Source organism: Daphnia magna, linkage group LG3 (genome assembly GCF_020631705.1).
Source record: "Daphnia magna isolate NIES linkage group LG3, ASM2063170v1.1, whole genome shotgun sequence".
In the NCBI taxonomy this organism is placed as follows: Eukaryota; Metazoa; Arthropoda; class Branchiopoda; order Diplostraca; family Daphniidae; genus Daphnia; species Daphnia magna.
In genome coordinates, this window is record NC_059184.1 from 11,339,874 (window position 1) to 11,357,495 (window position 17,622).

General features: G+C 46.3%; 2 long non-coding RNA genes across 2 annotated transcripts; one reads left to right on the forward strand and one right to left on the reverse strand.

Moving 5' to 3' along the window:
- Positions 1-13,914: 13,914 nt before the first annotated feature.
- Positions 13,915-14,447, reverse strand: LOC123470490. Its single transcript, XR_006644165.1, has 2 exons — positions 14,310-14,447; positions 13,915-14,201 (listed from the first exon to the last, which is right to left on the reverse strand). It is a non-coding gene; the product is annotated as an uncharacterized LOC123470490 (long non-coding RNA).
- A 228-nt stretch (positions 14,448-14,675) lies between these two features.
- LOC116934988 lies at positions 14,676-16,550 on the forward strand. The gene is made up of 6 exons (XR_004401101.2): positions 14,676-14,798; positions 14,881-14,943; positions 15,019-15,078; positions 15,141-15,193; positions 15,257-15,340; positions 15,403-16,550. It is a non-coding gene; the product is annotated as an uncharacterized LOC116934988 (long non-coding RNA).
- The last annotated feature ends 1,072 nt before the right edge of the window (positions 16,551-17,622 follow it).

Consider the following 17,622-nt stretch of genomic DNA (forward strand, 5'->3'; position numbering starts at 1 on the left):
TTGTACAAGGCACATGCAGTTCCCGAGACTAAGAATGCATTTGTTCCTCTTACCTACTCTCACGGAACATAACAGGATGGTTGATCCGTAGTCGTACGCACTACGAATCATGGCTTTGTGAATAAGGATGAGTAGAGGGATTTTCAGGATAGTTTTGCCGTATGGCATTGCTCGAATTACGTTCCCCCTCCTATGGATTTTGTTAATGGTGGCTTCCATGTGTAATTTCCATGTTAGTTTGTGATCGAGGATAATTCCAAGAAACTTGTACTGTCAAACTTCACTAATACTGCTTCCGTATAGCTTGAATTGGCAAACTGGCTCCTTTTTTCTTTTTTCTGTGAAGGTTAGTGAGGCGCATTTGTCTACTGCAAATTGAAACTTCCATTTATTGGCCCAGTCTACTATATGGTCAAGAAACTTCTGAAGGGGTTCTACTGTCTCTTCTTTGGTTTTCACTGTTTTGTATATTGCGATGTCGTCAGCGAAAAGGGATAACTCGCAACCGTTGTCTGGAGTTGGGAAGTCGGAGAGCATTACGTTGAAGAGGAGAGGACTAAGTACACTTCCTTGTGGGACTCCTCTACCGATTTCCCTTTCTTCTGATAATGTATTATTCACTTTGACTCTGATGCTTCTGCCGGTGAGAAAATTCTTTAACCACTTTAGTGTTTGGCCTTTAACTTTTGCTTTTGCTAGTTTAAACAGGATTCCATCTATCCACGCGTTGTCGTAAGCTTTAGAGATATCCAGGAAGATGGCAGTAGTTGGGTAACTTTTATTGAAACCAGCTTTAATTGTTGATTCTATTCTTATTAGGTTGTCAGTGGTAGTGCATCTTCTTCTAAAGCCGGTTTGCATCTGGGGTAGTATGTTCAGTTTATCAAGATGCCACTTGAGTCGATTATTGATCATTTTTTCCATCACTTTTCCTAGGCATGAAGTTAAGGATATTGGTCTAAATGAATCGACTGATCCTGGTGGCTTGTTCGGTTTGAGGATTGGTGATACAATGGCGCATTTCCAGTCTTTTGGTACGTAAGCTTGTTGAAACATAATGTTAAGTATTTGTAGTAGACTTTTTCGGTTTTCACTGTTAAGTTTTTTAAGCATTCGGTTGTGGATTTTGTCAATGCCCATCGCTTTATCCAGAAGTTGGGAGAGGCTTCGTGTCAGTTCTTGTATGCTAAACTCCGAGTTTAGTGGGTCCGGGTCTGAGTCGTGTATGTTGTTCCTGATTTCTCTTTCTTGTTCTGGGTTGGGTGGTGTGGTGGGGACATTGTCGTTTGGTGAAAACTGATGTAGAAATAGGTTGGCCTGCTCTAGTGAGTCTGTTGTCACTTCGCCGTTGGGGTCACTTAGTGGGGCGTTGAAGGTTTCCTTTCTTCCGTTCATCATAGCTTTGGAGAATTTCCAGAATTTAGAAGCGTTCCCTTCGTCTAGAGTTTCGATATGTTTCTTCCATGCACTGTTCTTCGCTGTCAGGATAGTTCTTCTCTTTATTGCTTCCATTTTGTTTAGGTAGGTTTTGTCATCCTGTAGGGCGGTAGAGCGCCACTTCTTGAAAGCTTTCCTTGCATTTTTTGTTGCGATGCGACATTCTTCAGTCCACCAAGGTTTAGTTGATTCTCGGGGGGAGGTTGCGGATTTTGGAGCGAAGAAATTGTTGCAGGATTCCATCAAGGCTGTGTAGAAGATATTGTAGACATTTTCGGGAGTGAGGTTACGTTGGTTGATTCCTTTAAGGGAATTTCCTAGTTCATCGTTCCAATCCTGCCACTTGTTTTCGGCGATTTTCCACGTTAGGCTAGGGGGAGTTGTATGTAGAGTTGTGTTAGCTTGTATCTCGATAATGACAGGCAAGTGGTCACTGCCCCAGTACGGTCCTGTTACAATAGATGTGTTCCTTGCCAGGTTGGGTGTGCATAGTGTTAGGTCTATAGTTGCACTTCGGTTGTCCGTGAGGCTAGGTCTTGTGCCGAGATTCTTTGGGGTTGCTAGTAGAAATTTGTCTTCGTTGAGGATGTAGTGTTTCAGGTTTCTCCCGGAAGTGTTTGTGGGGTAACCATCCTCCCAAAACTCTGAATGGGCGTTTAGGTCACCATCAACAATGGCGCTGTTACCAGTATTATTGAGTATAGTTTCTAATTCTTCATAGTTGCTTTGACTTCCGTTTGGGCAATACACAGAAACTACGTCTAACTCCTGGTTGTTCTTTAATTTGATTGTAATTCCTATCACTTCTAGGTTATCGTACGATGGTAAGTCTAAAACTGCAGCTTGAATGTTTTTTTTATTAAGCTCGCAACTCCTCCTCCTTGGCTTGATCGATTTAGGGAAAAAGATTTGTATGCTGAAAATTTAACATTGTATTGATCACGCCAATGAGTCTCGCTAAGAAGGACAATAGGTGGGTTGTGGGTTCGTAGGTTGTTCTTGAATTCTTCCAGCCTGGATCTGTAGATTCCCCTAGCGTTCCATTGTAGTATTTTTATTGGTGTGACCTTAGGATTTTTGTTGAGCATCAGTTTTCTTGCGTGTTGGTGGTGGAGCTCCGGCTCCCGTGTTTCTGGATTTTGCGTTAAGCTGTTCCAATGCATGTCTCTTGTCCTTTTCTTTTTGCCGGTTAAGCCTGTCCTCTCTATCACGGATGAGCATTTCTTGCAACAGGGTTATTCGATTATCGAGGCTGGTGAACCCAACTTTCATCTGGGATTCTAGTTTCAGGATCGGTTCCAATTGGGTCTTGATTGTGCTGATTTCCTTTTCCACCTTCTCCAGTCTTGATTCGACTTCTTTGGATGCGGTTAGATTGGCTGGAGCCTTTTGGAGTTTTTTCAAGTTGTTTTTTTATGTTCTCGATTTCAGTTTTGATTGAGCTGTCGCCTGTTTCTTGAGATGTTGTTGCTTGTCCATTTCTGGTTGGTTGTTGGGGGTTAGAGTGGAGTCTACCTGCTTCCGTGATCGACATGTTGATTTCATACGCGTATTGGATGATTCGTTGCTTGCTTGCGAATATTGGGCATGCAGCTGTTCCTGCGGAATGGTCATTTCTTGAGCACGTTGGGCACTTTGGGGGGGATAGGCACGTGGTATTCACTTCATGGGCACTGGAACAGTGTTGGCATACTGTTAAGTTGGAGCACGATTCTTCAGGTTGGCCGAAGGTCCAGCACTTCCTACAGATGTATGGTCTCGGTATGTACTTCTTAATCACAAATCTTTCGTGAGCAATGGTGACTTCTTTGGGAAGATTGGGGGTGTTAAAGTACAATGCAACCATTGGCAAGATTTTTGTGGTGTTGTTGGGTCCGGTGGTGGCAAACCTTTTCACTTTGGTAACACCTTGGGTAGAAAGTAGTGCTAGTAGCTCATCTTCCGAGTTGTTTGGTGGCACATTATACATTACACCTTTCACTTCTTGCTCCGATTTGCACAATGAGCATGAGATTTCGTACTTATTCACTCGCTTTAAATGGAGGAGGGTGTCTTTCTGCTTGTTCGTCGTCGGGAAGATGTACAGCTCACCACGTTGTGTCCACTTAGTTCTGGGTCTCACTTGTCCGATTTGGTCGATGAGTCCTGAGATGAGTTCTTTTTTTTTCGGTGAAATTCATTGCTCGGAACGAGTGGGGTTCGCTGACTAGTTGGATTATTATTGGAGCGCCGCTTGCTGGGCTGCTAAAGAGGTCTGAGAATCTAGGGTTTCCTCTTACTTCATGATTGGTTGAGTATTTCCTTTTCGATAGAGTCGACGAGTCTAAGTTGCCTTCGATGTCCTCGGATTCGCTTAGGGAGTTATCCATGTCTGCGAAATCCTCGTCGCCCTTCATGCTCGATTGGGGGTGGTGGGGGGGTATGCCAACGGCTTATAGAAAATTATTGCGTTCGCTAGCTGAGAGCGGTCAGAAATATATTGTTCAGGTGTCACTAGAGAAGATGAACAATAGTCAATACTCAATAGAAGAAGAATAGATAGACGAAGATCGTCTGCACAGCTGTTTGTTGTTCCATTTACTTCCATCTAGCAATGCTTTGAAGAACCAAAAAATTGCTAAATTTTAAGAACAAAGGTTGTGTTTGTATATATTTTCCTTATAATTACAGAGAATTTTAAAATTTCAAAGTTATTTGCTAAATATCCTGGGGAAATCCCGTTTTGTTCATATCCCGACCAAAATCCCGACCAAAAGACCCGCTAAAAACCCAGCTTTCGGAACAAATCCCGGCACGGTGGCAACTCTGCCGACAAGGCCCAACAGACTCCGACCTTGCTCTAGCCCGATAAAGGCGAAAAGCAGTCGCTGGACTTTCGAGCTTTAGCCCGACAAAGAAGACAGCTGTAGTCCTTGGAACGTGCTACGGCACTAGACCAAAAAGTCAACCGAGAGTAAGTAAACAGGCTGGCAGGCTCACCCCCGTAAGTCCCGACTGACTATCTGTGCCAGCAGTTAACAAGCCCAACGGGATATAATCATGAAATTGGTCCTTCGAACCCGAGATGCCGGTGTTAAAATTTTTGTTTGGTGTTAACCCGGTGTTAAAGTCCGAAAAATTTTGTTTTTCGGACTTTGAAAAATTTTTACAAAATTGAAAAGTTGGGACTCAGCCGAAAAATAATATTTTTTAGCTGGGACTTAATTATCTCATTAAAAACTTTAAAAAATGTTATCACAACTAAGTTTTTCTCTTCCGTGTTTTTTCTGATTAGAGTGTCGGACAATATCCGTTCCCCCAGCGAAGATACGGTCTATCGCTCCTTCGAGCAGGTGCTGGAGACAAACAATATCCACTCTCTTTGGGTCGGGCTGGAAAGAGTAGTTCCGAGAGACTAGTCTTCCGACGACTCGGGTTCAGGGAGTCATTCCCGCGAGCAACATCTGCACCTGCCAAGCCCAAAATTTCACCTCCAGCCCGGTTTGCCCCATACGCCAGACCGGCAGACCAAGACTTGAAGTTCCTCAACGACAAGGAGAGGGCGGAACTCGAGGCCGTTCAGAAAGTTAAGGAGGAACACCCACTTGCGATCATCATCGCCCAGCGAAAAGAGAAGGAGGCGACAGAAACCGCTCTATACGTACAGCAGACCTGTCTTCTTCGCCGGGAGAAGGAAGCCTTGATCCAAAGGGAGGAGGAGTTGGCCAAATCATCCGCCGACCGGAGACTAGCGGCCAAGACATCGGAGCCTTACATCCCCTAGCCGATCGTTGGACCGGCGGTCCTTCAGATTCATTCGCTTCCAGAGGTCGTGCCTCAACCCGATCCATCCACTTCGGCTCCCGAAGCCGTACTTGTAATCCCGCGCGCTCGTCCAAATCATCCAAGTCTTCCAAATCCAGAAGTAGCAGCAAGCACTCGAGGAAGGAGACGCCCGGGGAAACACCCCGATCGAGCAAGGAAAGCTGAAGCTGGACGACCCCGTCAGAGAAAGTGCTAGCCAAACAGCTCCGAAAGCACGGGATAAACACTTCCGAAGACGAGGAGGCGGTGTTGAAGTCGCCTCAGAGCTTTTATTCAGCGTGAAAAGGCCTTGTATCTTGTTTTCTTGTGTTTCTGAGAGAAATAAAAATTGTTAAACCAAACTATCGCGTCATAATCTGACTAAATTTTTCGGTAAAGGGAAAAAGGAAAGAATGAGCACGGAACCAAGAACGGTCAAGACCCGAGCAGCAGTGGCTGCGGAGGTATCAGATGAACGGTTCGCGTTGCAGGAAGTGGCGTTAGACGAAGCCAAAAACGACATTGCCGGTCTCAATGGATAGCTGGAGAGAGTCGAGGCGAGATTCACAAAAGAATATTGTAACAGTATGTTGTATTGACGGTTCACAAGACTAAGACTGCCCACTGATACACGACCACGGGGGATTATATATGGGGGGGAAACACTGACGTCACACGTCCGGTAGCATTCCATACCGGATCACATAACGTGGTCATTGACCACGTGACATCCCCCCCTCTAGCTGCATTCGTCCCCGAATGCATTACTAAAAAAAACAAACATTACAAAAAAAGATATACCGAAAGAAAACCGGGAACATTGGTACATGATATAGGCCACATGACACCCCCCCAAAAAAAAACATCATCCTTTTTTTTCGGCGGTACTCCACCGCCGCGCACGTCGCTTCTTAGCTTCTTCTTCTTCGAACTCCTCCACTATCCGTAGGCGTTCCCGAAGGTCGGCCCTATTAACGTCTCCTTTTCTCCCGTGGCACCACTGGATGCTGAACACAGCCACACTGGCCATGAACAACGCTGCTCCCACACCCCATAGCTCGAATGGGTATGTATGATGTTCCGCCGCTCGTTTTTCCCTCTCCGAGTCGTCTACTGAGTCGTCTACCGACCGCAGTTGAGTAGGTGGGAAAAGTTCCCCCATCCGCGGTCCTAGTAGTCCTAGCAGAAGGAGAAAAGCCCCCACTGCCACCTACGGCATTTGTCCGTATCGTACTGGTGGCATCCGGACTCGTGTCGATCGACGCACCTGATCGTCCACCCTTTCATTTCGAGCTTCTTGCACCTCCTCGTCCAGGGGTATAGTCTCTCTAGTTTCAGCCTCTCGGTCACGGATGTCCTTTCCCCTGGCCTCTATTGTCTGCCCTGCTGCCGTACACAGTCCTAGTTGGTCTCCGGGCCACGAAAAATAGTCACCATATTCCACTAACACTTCTCGGATCTTTTCTCTGTCTGTCGGCATTAATCCTTCTCCAATCCTGCTGTCAAATTTGTGCTCTCGGCGCGCTTTCTTCTCTGCCTCTGCTGTCGCGACGGCTACTGGCGTGTCTCGATCCTTGATTTCGGTCACTGGCTCGATTATTCCTAACACCGTCCCCTCTTCGATCCATTGTTTGTGGTCCGATAAGTGGGATATCGCCATCTGTCCGATTGTTCCCACTCCGCTAACTAGGACCTTTCCCGTCGACACCCTTTTCGTCCTCTGCAATGGTTGGGATGGTTCCACCAGTGCACCTTCGCCAAACCCATTCAAATCTAGTGGTTGAGTTGCGACCACTTTCCTCGATCGGGGTGGGAACCAGCATCCATTCTGGACTACTAGTTTCGGTGCTTCCTCCGTCATCTCTTCCACCGGTGCTCCCATGGCAGTGTCTCCAATGAAGATCTCCGGTAGCGCCCCAATCTTCATCCGCGTTCCAAGTTTTTCCAACATGTCCTTCCCCAGAAGTAAGTCGATGTCACCGTCCAGAACCAAAGCCTCCCCCTCAACGGTCATCCTCCCATCTGATACTGACAGCATTGCGGCTCCTCCCGGTTGAATCTCCTTGCCGTCAACTGATACTAGACGATTTGCGCGCCATGGTGTCACTGTTATCCCTAGTTCTCTTACTAATTTGGGCGAACACACGGACACTCCCGCCCCTGTATCTATCACGGCAGCCACCCGTTTTCCCCAGCACCACACATCCAGTACTACCATCCTCTGGATGTCGATTTTCAGAATTGGCCATGCTACTACCTCCGGGTCTACATGCTGTGTCCCTACTAGACCAATTACTTGCCTACCCTCTCCAGCGAATCGCACCTGCCGTTGCTGTTGTGGTGCCCCTCCTTCTCGCTGGGAGCTCGGGCAGTCACGACGTATGTGTCCTATCCCTTCACACCCGTAGCATACGACCTGTCCGTCCGGCGTCCGACCCCTCAGGCCTCCCTGACCGTATGTTCTTGTTGGACACTCTCTCCCGATGTGTCCCTCCGTCTTACATCTGCTGCAGATAGGTTCCCCATCCGAAGTCCATTTCAGTATCGATCGGTTATCCGACCGATACTGTTGACTCTCCGCTCTTTCTCCTTGCTGTTCGGCTGCCCCTGATGCGTTCCTCAATGCAACGGCTCCCGTCAGTCCCTCTAGCAATTTTTCTAATCGATCCATTCTCTCACTTCCCGCCGTTGGTGTTTGTTTTCCGACCATGCCCATCGCCCATTCCTCGTGTCTTGCTCGGGAAGTCATTTCCTGATACCGCTTAATTTCTTGAAGGAATTCGTCACATGAGTTGGGTTTCAAACTCCAGAGTTTCTCTAGTAAACTTGGCTTGAGTCCTCTCCATAGGTGCGCCAATCTCGTAGCTTCGGACATATTCGGGTCTACTCTGCGGCATAAATCCAGGATGTCGTAAAAATACTCGATCGTGGATTCTTCGATTCCTTGTTTGCGTTCTCTCAGTTTCGCTTCATTGAATCGATTCTGATTGACTGGCTTGAATTGCTCCAACAGCTGTGTTTTAACTCCTGGTACAATTAACGGTCCTGCATCATCCTCCCATTCGGCTGCTAGTTGTCCCGCGGCCTCTTTGTATGAGTACCACTTCTGTGCTGCCCCGGACAGCGACAGCTCCACGTGGTCGCGAAGTTCTTCATCTCCCCATCGATTATATCTCCCGATTCTTTCGTATCGATGCATCCACTGCACGACGTCTTCCCTGTCCTTCCCCCCGAAGGTGGGTGGGGATTGGAATTTTATCTGTGCGGCCATCGCGTGCCTTGCGCCCACTTGCTGTTGAGCTGCTCTGAATCCCCGGATGTAGCTACTGATATTCGACGATCTTCTTCTCAAATCCGTGAAATCCCACTCTGGCTGCTCTTCTCCGTGTTCTCCCGATCCTTCTTCCTCTTCGGCGTCCTCCCGCCGCTCAGTTTCCTCCTCACTGAATGTGAGATGATACTCCTGCCGAACGGATGCCGGTCGCTGCTCCTGTTGGGGTTCGTTAGCCTCGTCCTCTATTTCTCCTCGCTCTTCCGTTCCGCTTTCCCTCAACGGTCGACTGCGCGTCCTCGCCCGCCCCTGGGATGCACTCCCGATCTCGGGTATACCCCAACTACCCCGTGCCACGAACCGTCCCCGAGCGTCTCGGATTCTCTCCCCGCTCCTTACGTCCTCCTCTCCTATCATCTACTTCCCGCAATCCTCGCACCGCTGTTTCTTGCCGAACTCTTCGGCTCCCGGTTCACTTCTCGGCTTCTTGCCAATAACTTTGGCTCACGGTTCACTTCTCCGCTTCTTGCCGAAAACTTCGGCTCACGGTTCACTGCCCCGATTCTTGCCGAACACTTCGGCTCACGGTCACTTCTCCGCTTCTTGCCGAACTCTTCGGCTCACGGTTCACTGCCCCGATTCTTGCCGAACACTTCGGCTCACGGTCACTTCTCCGCTTCTTGCCGAACTCTTCGGCTCACGGTCACTTCTCCGATTCTTGCCGACCACTTCGGCTCACGGTTTACGCTATCCACTTTCCCTCAATGTACCCGTCTGCCCCGCCTTGAACCTTTTCACCGTTTTCCCCCCGGCGTCTCTCCTTCGTTATGCTTCCCCCGATTGCCCTACGGTCGGAGCCGTGACCCCGTACCCCAACAATTTAAGGTGCTAAAACCAGTTGGGTCATCGACTCTCAGGGGTCCCTGACAGCCACCGCCTCCGTAGCACAGAATCGAACAGAAACACAACCACAAAAGAGACTTACCGGAGGTTCTGCATCTCCACCATGTAACAGTATGTTGTATTGACGGTTCACAAGACTAAGACTGCCCACTGATACACGACCACGGGGACTATATATGGGGGGGGGGAACACTGACGTCACACGTCCGGTAGCATTCCATACCGGATCACATAACGTGGTCATTGACCACGTGACAATATAAACGGCTGGAACAAGAGTTCCGCGAAACAGCCGAGAGACAAGACGCTAAGATAGCAGCACTTGACGGAAAGACGAGGACTCTCGAAGCGGAGGTGCGCAGATTCAACGTACTGCTCCCGCAGATAGAGGCCCAAATGCAACAAAGACAGTCGGTGTTGGTAAAGAGTGGGTTGAAGAGAAGAAGAGAGGAGATGAACGCCAGAGAAGCATCCCTTATCGGGACACTCCGGCAAGATGACTCGCTGACAAAGCGAGTCATGCTCGAGTACGCTAAAGCGATGAAGAAATTCAAGGAAAATCTCCTTGTTGAGTTGCGGCAGAATCGACAGACAGAGCAAGGGGAGACCACCGAAACGGTGGGAGACTCCACGGAGGAAGGAGCAACGGCAAGAAGCCGGCACTCAAGCAGAGCGTCGGCGGCAACCACCTCTTGTGAGACAAGGGATGAGTTGACGGCCGAACGATACACCCTTTTGACTGAATTAATGGGGGCCGCTCTTGTAGTGAAGACGTCACGAGACAAAGGGGAGCGGCGAGTGAATACACTCAAGGCGAAAACCAGACATGAGAGAATAAAGGAGATTACACGGAAGCTAGCGGAAATCTCGATGGCGGAAGACAGAGTGAACGACCGCGAGCAGCTTGACGTAGAGTTGAGTGAGATGGCGGTGTTGGATCAGTTGGTGGAGTCTCAGAAACGAAACCCTGCGCCGACGACTACCACACTCATCAATCGCACAGCGTTACGTCTTCCGATGTTTAGTGGAGAGATAGCAGCGTGGGGGAGTTGGAAGGCCGCTTGGTCGACTTGCAACGACGATGCCTCGCTGTCAGATAAGCAGAAGTGTCAGTACCTTTGCGGCTGTTTGAGAGGAAAGGCCGCGGATGCGGTGTTGTACCTGCAATACGGGACGAACCAATACCGTAAGGCGATGGACGTGTCAAAAATCATTTTTCTTGCCTTTTTTTCAAATGCTTCTTTCCCACGCTGTACCCCCTTTTTTTCTGTTGCAACATCTCAAGCTTTTTCCTTTACAAGTTTACATCTTCCTGTTTTTTCACCTCCTCCACATTTCACACCCAAGATGATTTCTTTTCATTTCTCACCCCCCTTTTCCACATTTCATCGCCATGATGACTTTACCCTTTTTTGCTCACCCTTCCTCTTAGACTCCTTTGTCTTAATTTAATCTTCGATTTCAGTGCGTCAGTCTCAGTTCTGAATTCAGAAACAACACATCGCTCGTTTGTTTCGCAGTCTTTGGCTCACTCTATTTTTTTCTCATTGTTCAATAAAGAACCCCCTTTGCTTTCATTTACGACTAGGTTTATTTAAAGTACACAACGTAGGGGCCTAGTTTTCCTTCAATCGTCAAGTGAATTAATTTCTCACATGCTGAAAGACAGAATGGGAGATGAAGCTCAGAAGAGCAAGACTTCAGCTCTTCCGCAGTGGCAGAAGCTTCACGATGGGCTCACAAATACCGTCGCTGCGTTAGTCAGCCTCGGAGTGAACACCAAGACGCACGAAGCCTATCTCGCCCCGGATCTACTGGCGTCCTTTCGGAAGTCGCTGGTTAGCCGTTAGAGAGATAGGTGGGACGATGAAGAACCCACGTTATCAATGATATTGAAGGCCCTGAAAAGGGAAATAAGACAGAGAGAAAGATGAGGCGTTGTCGACGAGTTGTAGCGGGAAGCCCGTGCCACAGTCGGCCGCTACGACGTCGAACAAGGGCAATAGAAGCATGTTGTTTTTCTTTTGCCAGAAACCCCACTTGCACAATAACTGCAATCAGGGATCGTCGGTTCAGAGAAGAGCGACGTGTGAGAAGGACAGTCGATGCCTGAAGTGTCTGGCCCGATCGCATCGGACGGAACACTACATTTCGCGGATTCTGTGGCGACACTGCGGGAGTACAGAACATAGCCCTTCCGTATGCGTGGCGAGACCACGGGCAGGGGGATATGCGACAACTCCCGCAGGAAACAGAATATTCTCCCCTCAAAGAACTCCGAAGGTGGTGACGATAGACACCAACACGTTGACGATTTCCACTAGATCGAAAACGGGAGTATTACCAACATTCACGGCGTAACTTAAGGGGAACGCCGGGAACAGAATAAAGATAGTAGGACTGATAGACTCTGAAAGTGAGAGAACGTTTGTCCGTCAGGACACGGTGACCAGGGTCGGAGCCGGGAAAAGGAGGGCGCAATACCTGGCTGTCAACGGGTTAAGGTTGAATAAAGCTGGGAAAAACCACGCGATACTCGGTCTCAGACTAACGGGACTAAACAAGGACGCCCAGGAGATAAAGATCGAACCGATTGCGAGGAAATTCTTAGCACACGCAAAGAAGGCCACCCCGACAGATTTCTCGAAATGCTTGATAAGCGAGGGGAAAGACCTAGCCGATGACCGGTACATAACCGGGCAACAAGGCAGTCAGTTTTACATCATCGTTGGCTGTGATTTTATCTGGTCGGTAATGCAGCACAAGACCGTCCCAGTGCGAATGGGTTGTTCGCATGTGCGAGCAAAGTCGGCTGGCTGATATTCGGCACGATAAGTGAAAACTGCAAGGCAGAAGAGCAAGTGCTCTCAGCGACAGTAGACGCTCAGAGACCGATGACGGACTTCAAGGAATTTTGGAGTCTGGACATATGGAGATAACCCGGCAAGAAAGATCAGAGCCCGCATTCTTGGAAACGTTTCAGGAGACGATTCAGCGGGCTGAGGATGGGAGATACATTGTGTTGTTCCCCATCAAAATCGGCCATCGCAAAATCGAATCCAACCGGAATATAGCGATGAAACGGCTGCAGGGGCTGCTGGGCAAGACCCAGCTGCAAGATAAGTTGAAATATCACGAGATATTTCAACAATATATCAGGGACGGTTTCAATGAAGAAGCCGACCGAGAATTTGACGGTATCTGCACTTACTTGCCTCACCGTCCGGTGATCAAAGTGAGCGCGGAGACAACGAAAATTCGGCCGGTGTTCGATGGATTGGCCCATCTGAAAGAGAGACCTAGCATCAACGATGCGTTGGAGACAGGGCCGAATTTAAACCCGGAAGTGTTGGCAGTCTTGTTGTGATTCCGACAAAATATGGATAGTCTGGACAGCCGACATCACTCAGGCGTTTCTCCAAGTGGAGATCCGCCAGGAGCACGGGCAATATATCCGGTTCATTTGGGTAGATGACCCTAGGAAAACAGAGCCCAGGTTGATTGAGTACCGATAGAAGAGAGTACCGGGTTGTCATGCAGTCCGTTCATTCTCAAAGCCGTCATCCTCAAACACCTGAAAGGGTTCGAAGAAAAATACCCCGAGACCGTGAGACAATTACAACAGCAGTTGTACGTCGACGACTTGTTAGGGGGAAAGACCACGGTTGAGGATGCGGAGAAACGCATTCGCGAAGCGAATACGATTTTCAAAGCCGCAAAAATTGAATTGTGTAAATGGACCTCCAATAGCGCAAAATTCATTAAGAGACTGCCGGAGGTTCAGTTCAAAGAGACGGTCACGAGTGTGGCAGCTGAAAGTAAATCAGCAACAAAGACCCTAGGGGTAATCTGGGATCCAGTATCGGAGAAATTTAGGTTTAATCCGACACTGTTAAAACGGTTTCCAACTATTCGGGTATTTGACCCCCGAAAAAATTGTAACCGCACGAAATTTTCGTAACCGTCAAGAAAATTTCGTGGTATACACAAAATAATTGGGGTTTAAACTGCAATTTTCGTAACCATTACGAAAACTTCGTGGTATACACAAAATAACTCGGGTTTCAACTACAATTTTATGGGGCAATAAGGGAATACGTAATTTTGGGGGTTTTAAACACATAAAATTCTTAAATAAACGGGTAGAAAAGTTGTGTAGCAAAACAATACTGAGCAGACGAAGAAAATCTTATACAAGAAGTCCATAGCACAATACCTTCGTGTAAATACTGGTAGACTGAATGTGATTGGGAGTTAGGAGGATTCTGTGAAGATTTGATGTATGTGAGATAGCAAGAATACTATCCTGCGAAAGGAACACTGCGTCAGCCAATGGTACATTGTACGTACAATACATTGGACATTGCTGGTTTATTTTTCTCTTTTGATTGTCAGCACCTCTAGAAAATAATGAATACTCTTTTGATTCTCGCGAAAATGTGCAATTGTGAAACAATAACAATCTTACAAAAAAGCAAAAGGGAAAAAAACGAGGGAAATAATATATGTGTACAAATGTTATTGGTTTCTTAAGTCATTTTTAGTGCAATGATCTCGTCAGTTTCTGCCGTGTGTGTGGTCTTCTTGCAGCGTGTCCCTAGCAATGCTGCTGCATAAATTCATGTTTGAAACTTGAATGAAGTCCAAGTCGTAGGAATCCTGTTTGCTGAGTTTTAACAAGATGTTCATTTTCCCCTTCATTTTCAATCCATTGGACTACTTCAATTGAACCACTGTCATCCCTTACTGTGTATGAAATGTTTGTGTGATTGGACTCAATCTCTGCAATAGTGTCAACCAATGTTACCTAATTTCACAACAGGAATTCTGGTTAAAAGAAGAACTGAGCTCTCAGTCTTAAGAGATGCAGAAACAGGTAAAATCAAGCACTGATATTTCTTAGTTACTTACTTACATTTTTAAATTGTATGATAAGCAATGAAATGAATACCATGTGAGCTCCTGTGTCCTCTGTCTTGAATTTTATCGTGAACTGCATCCAGTATATCCTTAATATTAAGTGGTATGATATTGTGAGCTCGATGTGCTCCCCCTTGCAAAGTAAGGGAAACGAAATAGTGTGACAAATAGAAACATAGTTGCCATACCTAATAATTTAAAAAAATACAGGAGAATACTATTAAATTGAAATATAAAAATGTTTCCCAATTTTTTGAAAGCCCTAGCATAGATAATACTCTAGTATTTCTACATTAAAAACATATAAGTAATGTAATAAAATTTCCTGGCAACGCCGCCAAACGTCTGTGGGTCTTTCTCCAGCTTTTTTGTTTGCAGAGTTGGTAGCTATTTTAGGACGCGTCGTTTTTCTCTCCCTGGTTTAGTTATTACTTGAAGTCAACTTATACTGCGTATGAAAATGGAAATTGGAGTCTAAAATTTCGTAAGTATGAAATTGAATTCTGTCAGATGTATTTACATTGCAACATGTTCGACTGCTAAACGTTTATTGTTATGCGTTTCAGTTGAAGTGGAGTTCATTCAGTGTGAACACCTGCGTTTGCCAGTCTTTTCCACTTTCACAAAGTGTGGGTACCATACATTTTAGCATGACTGACAATAATTTGGCTAGTTTCTTGAACTGTCTTTGTCCACAAGCTTAGGTGAGGCCCAAGTCAACCTAAAAGAACAAGCGAAAGACGTGTGACCAGTTGCTGTTTCAGGTAAAAGATTAACGTATGATCACTCATTATAAATGGCAAAATTAATTGCAGTTTTTTATTAGACGATGGGGTGTGTGATGCAGGTTCAAGTATAGGGAACCGATGGTGTGGGCTGGTAAGTACACTTTTAATTAACGACTGCTAAGTACATTTTTAACCAAACTTTCATTGTGCACAGGCTTAGGCAAGGCCCAAGTAAACCCCAAAAAACAAGTGAATAACAGACGTGTGACCAGCTGACCAACACCAGTTGCTGTTTCAGGTAAAAGATTAACTTATGATCATCTTTTCTAAATGGTAAAACTAATAGCAGTGCTTTATTAGACGATGGGGTGTATGATGTACGTTTAACTGTACGGGACCGGTGGTGTGGGCTGGTAATTACACTTTTAATCCAACTTCTAGTAGTAAAGAATGCGTGATTCGCGTTCTGGCCCAGCAAGATGTAAGCTGTTGTAAGGCCTAGAAGTGCGTTCATCTGGTGTTTAGTTAGTTACGCTAGAAGTGATTCGCGTTCTGGTCCAGCAACATGTAAGCTGTTGTAAGGCCTAGAAGTGCGTTCATCTGGCCTTTAGTTAGTTGCAATGGAAGTGATTTGCGTTCTGGCCCAGCAACATGTAAGTTGTTGTAAGGCCTAGAAGTGCGTTCATCCATGCCCATTGAATCTTTACTTATTAATTAGCTGAAAAGTTTAATGTAAAAGTAAGTAATGCCTTGTTTTTCATTTACTTGTCATGCCGAGTTATTCTTCAAGTGGAAGTTGGTGCTTCACCTGCAAGTCGAAGATGGTGCTGGAGGTCGTGCGGGCGCTGGAGCTTGAGGTGGAGCTGGCGCTGGAGCTGGTGCGGGGGCTGGACCTAGAGCTGGTAGGGGTCCAGATGGGCCATACGTTGGGAAACAGCCAGGTGCCATCTGCATGCGGAGACTATTACGCGGCGCGGTGAGGATGATGAGAGGAATTCAACATCTGTTTACCACTTACCGGAATTAGACTAAGGGCAGACAGCCTTTTATTCTCCATTTCGAAGAAAAGTTTCACATCATTGTAGACAGTCAATGTTTCGTTACATCAGCAACCATTACGGAAGCCATTTTAAATTTGTTCTACGCTTTCTATGTTTTTAACATTTCCTATAACAAGGAAGCGTCTAATACTTTTCTTTTTCTACAAAGGACCATTGTCGGTAAACGTGACTCCAAGACTGATAGTGCAGCTATCAGCATTTTAGTAAAAGATCTTGAAAAGGAAAGAGTAGAAAAATCAAAGTAATGATATGTGTATTTCGATTTCTCAATCACTCAGTCACGCTTTTATGTGGAAATATTGTTTTCTAGCTTTGTTTTGTTTTCACCATGTCTGTATGTTATGTGTCACCGGTTATATTCTTTATTCGAACCGCGTCGCGTCACCATATTCCAGTTTGAAAAAACCAAGTCAAATGAGCCAATAAAGCAATTTTGTTTCCTAAAAACTTTTATTATTTAATTTAAAATTCGGGTTCGGTGTATTTTTATATATAATTTCTATGAAATTTTATCTACAAAATATTTGTAGAATAAACCCCGTATTTTTTGTAATGCAAAAACGATACAATTTTTTCGGGGTAAAAATCCCGTATTTTTTGTAATGCAAAAACGATACAATTTTTTCGGGGTAAAAAGCCCGTTCCTGGTGGAACCAGAAAAATGGGGTTTTTTCTACGAAAAAAGTGCGATGTTTTTTAACAGTGGACGCAGGTCCTCAGAGAAGCCCGTGAAATTGGTGACAGACCCACCAAACGGAAGATTTTCAGTCTAGCGCTGAAGATTTTTTACCCTCTGGGTCTCATCGCGCCGGTGACGTTGGTGGGGAAACTCATCATGCAGAAGATCTGGTTGGCGGGAACAGGATGGGATGAGCCCATTCCAATAGAGGTGATACCTCATTGGAAAACATTTATCGATGGGATAACTGAGTTGAGAAATACATGCAGGCTGAGATTGGCCGGAGAGCATGATGACCGATTCCACCTGTTCTGCGACGCAAGTAACGTCGCCTACAGTGTTGTGGCATACTTGCAGAGAACAGATGGGAAAGACCCGATGATGCTGTGTAGCAAGACGAGGATAGCGCCGGACCCCAAGAAATCCGTCTCGATACCGAGGTTGGAGCTTCTAAGCGGGCTTCTGGCAGCGAGACTCGGAAGCTACATCGAGAAAGCTACAGGGCAACAGATCAAGAGAAAGTTTCTGTGGACCGACTCAGCGATAGCTTTCTGGTGGATGAAAGGCGAGGCTGGTCGGTGGAAGCAGTTGGTTCACAACAGGATGACAGAAATAAGACGGACAGTGGGGGAGGACTTCGATGACGACGTAGATGAAGGATACCTCTAATACATGTAAATGTAAGTTAAATTTGTCATTTTAAGAAACATTGATTAAAAATAATTTTGATAGGAACGGACATTTCCAGTCGTTGCCAGGGTAATATGAGGCAAATATTCCACATGCCAGTTTGCCAAACGATGATGTACTTTCATGGTATGATTATAATTCTTGGTCTGT